The 10,969-nt window shown below is 40.9% G+C and overlaps 1 protein-coding gene across 1 annotated transcript in view; it reads right to left on the bottom strand.

Annotated features, from left to right (window-relative positions):
- The window catches only part of LOC107291867 (protein CEPU-1-like), a 131,037-nt gene that overhangs the window by 66,261 nt on the left and 53,807 nt on the right, over window positions 1–10,969 (bottom strand). The gene's annotated exons all lie outside the window — the stretch shown is intronic.

Below are 10,969 nucleotides of genomic sequence, written 5' to 3'. Positions count from 1 at the left end.
TGCAGTGTTTCTCAACCTTGACAATTTTAAGGCATGTGGACTTCAACTCCCAGAATTCCACAGCCAGCAATGCTGGCTGTGGAATTCTGGGAGTTGAAGTCCACATGCCTTAAAATTGTCAAGGTTGAGAAACACTGGGCTAGTGGAACAAGAAGAGGCAAGCAAAGAAGGCGCTGGGTTGATAACAAAGATGAACATCCAGCAAATGAAAGAAGCTGTGCTTGACAGAGTAGCGTGGAGAGCACTTGTCTATAAAGTCACCAAGAGCTGGACAGGACTGAACAGTTAAAACAACCACAACCACAATGCTTCGTAAATGGAACAGTAATAGGAAGGAGTAAGAGGATTACCCTGAATATGGGAAGGGAAAAGGAAGAGAGATCCGGGATGTACAATTATCTGAAGTGCAATGTTCTTAGTCTTTGGGAAGACTGGGAGTTGAGTCACGGCATCCGGAATGCTTTTCTTGTTGCTTTGAAAAATTTCACTGCGTATCCAAGTAGCTTCTTCAGTCTACTTGGCTAAACAGTGAAACATTTTGAACCAACAAGAAATGACGTCTAGCTGCCATGACTCATCTTCCAGATAATTCTACGTGGATGACTGAGAATCTTCATCAACACTTTGAAGGCAGGACAAGAAGCGATAGATGGAAACTAATCCAGGAGAGACCCAACCTAGAACTAAGAAGAAATTTCTGACAGCAAGAACAATTAATCAGTGGAATGATTTGCCTCCAAAAATTGTAGGTGCTCCAACACTGGAAGTTTTTAAGAAGAGATTGTCTGAAATGGAACAAGGTTTCCTGTCTGAGCAGGGTGTTGGACTAGAAGACCTCCAAGGTCCCTTCCAACTCTGTTATTCTGAAAACAGTGTTTCTGAAAACTTTGGGAAGATGGAATTTCCTTCAAAAACTTAAGGGCAATTTTCCTGTTATGTTACGGCATACCATGGTAGAGAGGGAATTATTTGACTGGCTTAGAAATAATTTCACTTCTTTCCAATTTGAGATAAGTTTGAAGGACTGGAATGTATTTTTCATCTCTCATTCTTGGGTGTTTTCATTTAAATGCCTAGGAAAACATCTGTTTCTGTGATCCTTCATTATAGCTTGCCTGAAACAGAGATTTGGCACTGGAATTTATATCAGAGCTGTATGCAAAATATATGAAGAGTCCTTCTCCTCTGATAAAACGTCTGAGAGATATGAGGAAAGCTAGGACTTAGTGTCCAGCGTTTTGCTATTAAGCAGCTGTTAAAGAATTATTCAAATTTGCCACGATGACAGACAGTAACATTATTCCGCATATTAACAGAGCAGGAACAAGAGTCTGCATTTCCCAAGTTCATTAATTTATCTCCTGGAATTGCACAGTCACAAAATGTATTAGGGAAGGAAGACCACAGTTGTTGCTATTGAAAAAATGCAAGGGGGCTTGCATTTAGGGGTTCCTTATTTAAAGGAAAAGAGAGATGATTGCCTAGAAGGCAAACAGTGCATTTCGGATTTAAGAGAGGCAGCTTTAGTGGTTGAATGCCACTAGACTTCACCTCTAATAAAAATTAATGAAATATCCCACTATCAAATGGCCTAGAGCAATATATGAACAAAGCTAGATACTATATTGGTTCCAGAACTGGATATTTTGAGTTGAGGACTTACAAAGTTAGATTTATTGGGTCTCCAATACTTCAGCTGTCAGTCTGGAAGAACTTCAAAAGAAGTTCCAGGATTTCTCAACCTTGGCAGCTTTAGGAGGAGGGGACGTCAGCTCCCAGAATTCTGAGAGTTGAAGTCTACTCATCTTAAAGGTTGAGAAATAGTTAGACAGAGGCTGAAAACACTTAGATTTAATATTCGACAAGTAGTCCTTGACTTATGTTATTTAGCAACCATTCAGAGTTATAACAGATCTTCCTGGGGCTACTTATGATCTAGATTCAGAGTTCCCGCAGTCAGCCCTCCAAATGATCACGTGACCAGACTTTGGGTGCTTAGTAACTGGGCCACATTTACAGTGTCCCGCAATTATATGAATGCACTTTATGATATTTTTGCCAAAAAACAGCATTTATCTCTGGTTTTTGGCAAAACTACGCCCACAGCAACGACTTAACGACTGCAGCATTTGCTTAGTGACCAATCATGTGGGTGCCCCGATTTATGACCATCAGGAGTTACAACTACAATAGGCAAGCTCCATTACGGTTGTAACTCGAGAACCATCTGTATAGTATTCTACTCCATATTCTAGAATGAATGCTTAGTCATGAGAAGACCTGCCTTGTGTCTTTGGGCCTCAACTGGAGAACCACAGCTATATGTTCCTAGAGCTTTGTGCAGTTGTGTGTAGCTTTATCTGTGTGGATAAACGCGTAAAGTCCCAGTTTATACAGTAGATGGAATTCCTTGATTTTCCATGTTTATATTAAAAAGTTCATCTTAATCTTCTAACATCCTCCAGATAGGCCTGATGCAGAAAACCTCCATGAGGATTTATAAAAGCTTCTCTTAAGACCAGTAGTATTTGTCACAGGCGCTTTAACAACATCTGCTAGTGTTTATGAGCTGGACTGATGAAACCCTGACAAATCAGATTTTCTGGCTGGTGAAAATTAGAACAAACAACAATCTGAAAATTAATAAATTATGAAACAATGACAAGCTTATTTGGTTAGGAAGGCTGATCCCTGTGGTTACCAAGCTTAGGAAATCTGATCATACACACCTTTGTTGACTAGCTCAAGTCTAGTCTACCTTTTTCTCCTCTGCCTGACATTCAAATCCCAGAGCACAGTGTAGCATTTGGTTAACATGAATTTTAAGAAGGCGACAAGTTCAGCCAATGTTCACATTAAAAAAAATGGTTAAAAAAATAGGACATTTTTCTCATCAACCAGCCTCACTGGCTTCCACCATTCTTAATAAAAGAAAGCACTAAGAAGCAGGTTTGTCTTCCGACTCATCTTTCCCTTTTGGCTACAAGAAACCACACAAGCAGATTGCAATTTGCTCTAAATTAATTTCATTTAAAACGTTTGACAAATCTTTTATACACACAATGAAACCTACATGAAATTGGCTTCTCAAGAGCTGTTTATTAGGCTAGTGAAATTGTTATCAAACAGAGTCACATGGTAAAGGATATATTTTTTTTTGCTCCTTAGCTAGTAGAAATACACAAATATGGTACAACTGGTGACCAGTTGGGTCTAGTGGTGAAGGCAGCAGGCAAGAAACAAGGAGACTGTGAATTCTAGTCCCTCCTTAGGCATAAGAGCCAGCTAGGTGACTTTGGACCAATCACCAGGAGATGGTGAATTCTAGTCCTGTCTTAGGCATGAAAGCCAGGTGGATGACTTTGGGCCAATCACCAGGAGACTGTGAGTTCTAGTCCTGACTTAGGCATGAAAGCCAGGTGGATGACTTTGGGCCAATCACCAGGAGACTGTGAGTTCTAGTCCTGACTTAGGCATGAAAGTCAGCTGGGTGACTTTGGGTCAGTCATTCTGTCTCAGCCCAACTCACCTCATAGGATTGTTGTAGTGAGGAAAACAGGAAGAGGAAGAAGTATCATATACGTTCACTGCCTTGAGTCACTATAAAGTAATAAAAGCGGGATAAATAAATAAATAAAATGACTACAAAATGGATCCCTTGATGTTGTTGCATCCTGTCGGGTTCTTCCCAGTCTCTTCTAATATCCTGCAAACAGCAAATATGAGTGAGGAAAGGGGGACAACAGCTAGCGGGGGAATGCTCAGACAATTTACCATAAAGGAATGATTCCACAAGACTGAGCGAAACTATTAGAGCTGTGCCAGGATTTTAAACTTTGCTTTGAAGAAACACTTTGCATCACAAAGGTTGTAAGCCTAATCGAGGCGGTTCTTCTGAGGCTCCTGTCTGGCATTTCCAGGAGCTGGGAGAAGAACTGATGCAATACAATTTCTGATAATTTTTGACCCTACAAAATGGGATGGGCAGTCTCATATCCTCTCTACAATGTATTTTGAGCTATTGTATTCATTGTTGGCTACTTTCCCCCCTCTATTTTCATCCTCTTCCTTTCTCCCGTGTTTCCACATTTATCAAATACATCTGCCGGTTTATTAACCTTGATTCATTCAGTTTTCTCTCTGTGGCTCCAAGTGCCAGCATCTGCTATTCATTCCGTCGTCTTGTTCTATTCTTCTATTCATATTTCAAACGTTATATTGGGATTCCTCCCAGATTAATCCTATAGTGTTTCTGACGCACTTAATATTCATGGCAGCTAGAACATTTCATGGTGAATTGAACGCACATTCAATTGGAAATGGAAATTTTATTACTGTTCTCATTTAAAGAACGTTCTTGGAGAATATCTCTATTAGTGGTGGTTGGCTTCAAAAATGCTTTGGGAAAATGCAAGGGAGGAAATGTTCTCCATGCCTCCTATCCTGGCTCTCTCAGAGCTTCTGGTTGGCCATTATGAGAAGAAACAATGCTGGATCAGATGGACCTTCAACCTCATTCAAAAATGTGTTCCCTGGATGGTCAGAATTTCTGAGGACAATGATCTCCTTTTATGTGGCTTGCATTCTCTACATTTGGTGATGAGTCCCTGTCCTTTATCATAAGACAACAAACATAGAAGGATCTTCCTGTACTTCAGGCCCAATCACAGGTCAAAATCCTTCTACAGAGTGACCTATAAAGGAACACATTTGTAGGTCAGGGTTGAAATGAGAGGTCCTTGGTGCTCTCTGAGCTTGGTTGTTTTCTTGCAAGATGTGCTGATGATGCTAAGTTGGGTAATGAAATGTCTTCAGGAAAACAATCAAGCTGAGAGAACACCAAGGATTCTTCACAGAATGATCTCTTTGTTCTCCAACTGAGGTGAAGATTAGTGTCAGGTGAGTTTTGTTTTTTTTTTCATCTTATGACTCCCTAGTAATCATAACAATATCGAAATTCCAAAATTCATCTGCCCTTAAATTTAATCTGGGGCCTCAAGGGAGCCTAACCCTAACCTTAACTTAACCCAAAGGGCAACACAAAATGAGACAAACATCCTTCAATCTCTAAATGTTATCCCTGAAAGCAATCGTCCCCAGAGCATCTCTTCAAGACCACACTGATCATAAAAAACTCTCTCCAAACTATAAATCAAATGAAATGATAAACTTTCAGTAAATGTAACCTCAGCCCTAATTCACCTGATTGGAAAATACACGGTTTTATCTGACATTTTCTCTCTCTCTCCAAAAAGCAATTCCCGCTATAACATTCCTCCCACTATAGAATAGAAAGCCAATTTCTGAATTCATCTCAGATACACACAATATGCAAATACTTTTTAGTTGTTGAGGCCATGTTTGCTTTATTAGATGCAAAAGCTATCCCACAGCAATAGAAGGAACAGTCAATTTGAGGCAGGGTTAGTTAGGTGAATTGAAAATAAGATTTAACAAGAGACTACCACTTTTTCCAGAGTGCTTCAGGAATTGAATTCTTAACAGAACAGAATGAAAGAACAACAGAGTTGGAAGGGACCTTGGAGGTCTTCTAATGCAGAGGTCCCCAACCTTTTGGGAATCAGGGACCACTTCTGTGGAGAAAGTTTTTAATGTGGACTGGAGAGTGTGTGGTTTAGTGTGCTGCCTACATCCCACAGATGGGACTTTGCTTGTTTGTGCGGACCGGTTGCTGGCATGCCGCAGCCCAGTACTGGTCCACAGACTGGGGATTGGGGACCCCTGTTCTAATCCAACCCCCTTCAGAAGCAGGAGTGTCTATACTACTCTGCACTAATGGCTGTCCAATCTCTTCTTAAAAGCCTCCAGTGATAAAGCACCCAGAACTTCTGAAGGCCAGCTGTTCCACTGATTAATTATTCTCACTGTCAGCAAATTTCTTCTTAGTTCTAGGTTGCTTCTCTCTTTGATTAGTTTCCATCCGTTGCTTCTTGTCCTGCCTTCAGGTGCTTTGGAAAATAGGCTGTCCCCCTCTTCTTTGTGGCAGCCCCTGAGATATTGGAACACTGCTATCATGTCACCCCTGGTTGTTCTTTTCACTAGACTATAATATGCAATGTAATATAGATTAATGGTTGTCTTTAATATTTTCTCAGCTCCTCTTTCCTGGATGTCTGTTGCCATGAAGCTACCATTCCCAGGCACCTATACCCAAGCGTGGGTATCAATCAGGAAGCTCAGAACTATCTCCAACATGAAGAAATGACAAACTGTTTAAAGCTCTGTGCCTTCTCTCCACAGCATGGCAGGGATCTTCCTCATATCTTCTGTCACTCTCTCACTTCTGATGATTTACTGACCTGCAGTGTAATTAGCGACAACTGGAAAGAATGCCAGTTTTGGAAATGATGGTTGCAGGAGCCCATGAGACTAGATGTCAGATGGCAAGGACAAAACTGAAGCTTACGGACCTCCAATGAGGGACAACCTTGCCTGCTGATGCCTTTCTTCTCTAACAAAATATCACTGCTGCTCTACCAACATTTACATCACACTCTGTCCAAACGGCTTTTCCCACTTGTCTTGAAAGGCTAAATCAGAGGTCTTCAAACTTGGCTCTTTTATGACTTGTGGACTTCAACTCCCAGAATTCCTCAGCCAGGCACGCTGGCTGAAGAATTCTTGGAGTTCAAGTCTACAAGTCATAAAAGGGCCAAGTTTGAAGACCCCTGGGCTAAATTATTATGTGAAAACTATGCTCTTACAAATTTGAAAATGGACACCTCATTTTTAACCTCACTGTTTCTATCTTACAAAGAGTTTCACCTACCCAAGTAGACCACGGAGAACAATATGAAATGCATCAGGTTTCCTTCTTATTAGATTATATCAATGTTCTCAAATTCAGCTTTGAATGTGGTTTTGTCCAGTGGTAAGTAAAATGACCCAAAGGTCTAATCTGAGATTAGAAACCTTTCCAGTTTTATTCATTTACATAAAATTAGAAGATAAATCTACATCTCACTTACTTTGGCTATGTTGTGTAAGGGAATTTACTGGAGAACGCAATAATGTTTGGAAGAGTTACGGTAAATGGAAACCAGGCCTCCAAAGAACACAGTGGCTGGACACTATCAAAGCTGACACTTGCCAAAGCATAGAACAACTCAAAGAAGATCGGAAGATATGGACAGACCTGGACCATGGAATCTCCAAGAGTCAGATATGATTGAATGGATAACATGATCATCAATATAAAATCAATGCTGAATGATGACATATCTTGCTTTTAATTTATTTAACTGTACACTACTGTGCAATAATGGTAAGTATCTGTAGCTCAGGTATCTGTAGGATGAGGTTTGTTCTCTGAGCTTGTGAGTTGGTTTCTTCACATTTTGTTACCAGACTAGATAACATCTTCAGCGGGGTTTAGGGGATGTTTATAAGGGCTTCATGTGGTCAGTAGGTCTTGTGATGGGTCAGGGTGTGGTTGTGTCAAGTGTGGGTCTTGTGATGAGTCAGGTGTGGGTGTGTCAAGTGAGGGTCTTGTGATGGGTCTTGTGATGGGTTAGGTGTGAGTCATCAGTGGGAGTCTTGTCACAAGTCCCCAAAAAGATGTTGAGACTCTAGAAAGAGTACAGAGAAGAGCAACAAAGATGGAGGCTAAAACATATAAGGAAAGGTTGTTGGAATTGGGTATGTCTAGTTTAATGAAGAGAAGGACAAGGGGGGACATGATGGCAGTGTTCCAATATCTCAGGGGCTGCCACAAAGAAGAGGGAGTCAAGCTATTTTCCAAAGCGCCTGAAGGCAGGACAAGAAGCAATGGATGGAAACTAGTCAAGGAGAGAAGCAACCTGGAACTAAGGAGAAATTTCCTGACAGTTAGAACAATTAACCAGTGGAACAACCTGCCTCCGGAAGGGGTGAATGCTCCAACACTGGAAGTTTTTAAGAAGAGACATTTGTCCAAAATGGTATAGGGTTTCCTGCCTGAGCAGGGGGTTGGACTAGATGACCTCCAAGGTCCCTTCCAACTTTTATTATTATTATTATTATTATTATTATTATTATTATTATTATTATTATTATTATTATTATTATTATTGTTGTTGTTGTTGTTGTTGTTGTTGTTGTTGTTGTTGTTGTTTTGTTGTTTTGTTGTTGTTTTGTTGTTGTTGTTGTTGTTATTATTATTATTAAGACTCACACTGATGACTTACACCCAACCCATCACAAGACCCATCCCCAAATCCTCACCTAACCCATCACCCACACCTAACCCATCACAAGACCACGCAAAGCCCTTATAGACAGAAGAACGTTGACACTGACATCCTCTAAACCCCACTGAAGATATTACCTAGCCTGGTAACGAAATGTTCAGAAACGAACCCACAAGCTCGGAGGACAAATCTTCACCCTCATTGTACACAACCATATTTGGGCTGCAAAAATCTGGAACTCCACTAGATGTCAGGGAACCTTTGCTTTCTGACATTTCTCTGCTTCCCATCATCCTGATATGAGATAAGACACACACCCCCCCAAATCAAAGAATGGTACATAGTTCTCTCAAAAACCAGAGTCCAGGAAACATTTATATGACACATAGTTTCTGAGTCACCAGCTGTCCCTAAAATAAATCCTGATTCCTTTTAAGACAGTTTATGCCTTTGGCACCCATGTAAAGCAAATCAGAAACCCCCGGGGTAGTTGTGTCCTGCCTTCTCATTCCCAACCGAAACACCACTACCACAGCTTATGCAAAAAAAAAAAAAAAAAAAAAAAAAAAAAAAAAAAAAAAAAAAAAAAAAAGGAAAAAAAAAGGGATAGGAAAACGTCAGAGAAGTTAAAATGAGCTGCAGCACAATTTTCTGCAACTGAAGCATCCATCTGTTGACAGAATGGGGACGCATTTCCACAGCTTGGAATTTTTTAATAATACCTCAGGGGAGTTGTCGGCAAAGTTTGGCCGAAATATAATTAGTTTGCACAGCTACTAAGGCCCAATAAAAGGTTTTAATTTGTATTTGTATCTCCTGAAACTCAAGATGCACGGATCCTGGCATTTTGGTCACCGGACAGAACGGGGTGAGTCAAGCAGAATGGCAGGGTTTCCTGTATTTACCAAAGAAATTAGATGATTGTCATAAGGGCATGTTTATGAGGGAAAAGGAAAGAAAAAGACTATTGCAATCTGGAAAGCCCAGATTCTCCCAATTCTCCCCTTTTTGTTTCAAAATAGACATGCGTGCACCTAAAATGCATCCAGGTTTTCTTTCATTCCAGGAATGATCACACCGCCAATTTCAATAAAATCTGTCCTTAGAGATGAAATTAACATCTCCAACACTGCATACCAAGCAAAGAATGCCAACGAAGAGTACATAGGTAGAAACGGGATCTCTCTCTCTCTCTCTCTTTTTCAGCCTGGCACAGGTGTTTCTTTAACTGTCTCTTTTACATAAATAAATATCTAAAAAAAATGTCCCAAGATAAAGCAGCATTTTTTTCCCAGTTAGGCTTAGAAGCATACTGTGAAAATGAAACAGGAGCTTCTTACGTCAAAGATGTTCTGTTCTGAATTATCTAAGCAATGTAGATATTTAAATACTCTAAACTTATTGCTGGATTGAAATGCCTGGCATAGAATGTTAAAAACTCAGGTTCGTCCACCTGTTTTGCTATTCTTGTATGGTGCGCTAAAATTAAATAGTCCATATTCAGATCAGCATCAGGACACTACTGTTCTCTCCCATGCAGCCTTCCAGCCACATTATATTCCCATCATAAGGACCGCTATTTCTTTTCTTGTTTATTCTCCAGCAGCACAGTTTCTTCAGTAATTCTGCTCACCAAAGAGTAACAAATCTATTTGAGATGCACTTTGAGACATTCTTAGTCCATTTTCTAAGTTGAAATGCATTCCCCGCTGTTATTATTATTATTTTTTGAAGAGAAGACCCTCAACAATCAAAAAAGAAAACAGCAAGCTAATGTTTGCACTAGGGCAGAGGTCCCCAACTTTTTGGGCACCAGGGACCGGTTCCGTGGAGAGAGGTTTTTCTGCGGACCGGTGAGTGTGTGGTTTTGTGTGCTGCCTACATCCCACGGATGGGGCTTTGCTTGTTTGTGCGGACCGGTTGCTGGCATGCCATGGCCCAGTACCAGTCCATGGACGGGGAGTTGGGGACCCGTAGGGGAAAATGGGCATCCACTAAACCACAATGGTTAGAGTGCAGTATTTCAGGCAAATTGCCCACAGCCTGGAGTTCGATGCGGATGGGCTCAAGATTGACTCAGCCTTCCCAAATAGACCTATTACACAAATGCAGAACTGAACTTTCAACAAGCGAAAAAACTAGAGCCCATTCTGAAGATGGGAATCTGGAGATTCAAGGATGAGTTTAAATACCCAGAGAATTTGACATAAACTAAGCATTGAAGGAAGTTGACTTCAAACACTGCACATATTTGCTTTTTGTTTTTGTCCTTATTTTGCAATAGCAGCAGACAGCACAATCTAAAACCCCAAGATGCTGCAGCCATCATAAATATATGTACAGTCAGTGGTCAAGCCCCTGAATTTTATGCACATTATTATTATTTATTATTATTATTATTTATTAGACTTATATGCCGCCCTTCTCCCCACAGGACTCAGGGCGGCTCACAGCATATTAAAACAGTACCAAAGCATTATCCCCAATAAAAACCAATTAAAAACAAATATTTACCGCTGTGTCATGTTAAAATAATGATTAAAATTGTCCCTATTTAAAATTCTCCCTAGGCCAGACCCGTTTGCTGAAAAAGCCATGTCTTGAGGGCGCGGCGGAAAGCTAGGAGATCCGGAATCGTCCGGATCTCGGGGGGTAGTTCGTTCCAGAGGGTGGGGGCACCCACAGAGAAGGCCCTCCCCCTGGGGGTCGCCAGCCGACATTGCTTGGCCGACGGCACCCTGAGGAGGCCCGCTCTGTGGGAGCGTACCGGTCTGTGAGAG

This window comes from Protobothrops mucrosquamatus, unplaced genomic scaffold (genome assembly GCF_001527695.2).
Source record: "Protobothrops mucrosquamatus isolate PMUCROS unplaced genomic scaffold, P.Mucros_1.0 scaffold1207, whole genome shotgun sequence".
NCBI lineage: Eukaryota > Metazoa > Chordata > Lepidosauria > Squamata > Viperidae > Protobothrops > Protobothrops mucrosquamatus.
The sequence above is the reverse complement of the archived record's forward strand: the minus strand, read 5'-3'. Positions and strand labels throughout refer to the sequence as shown.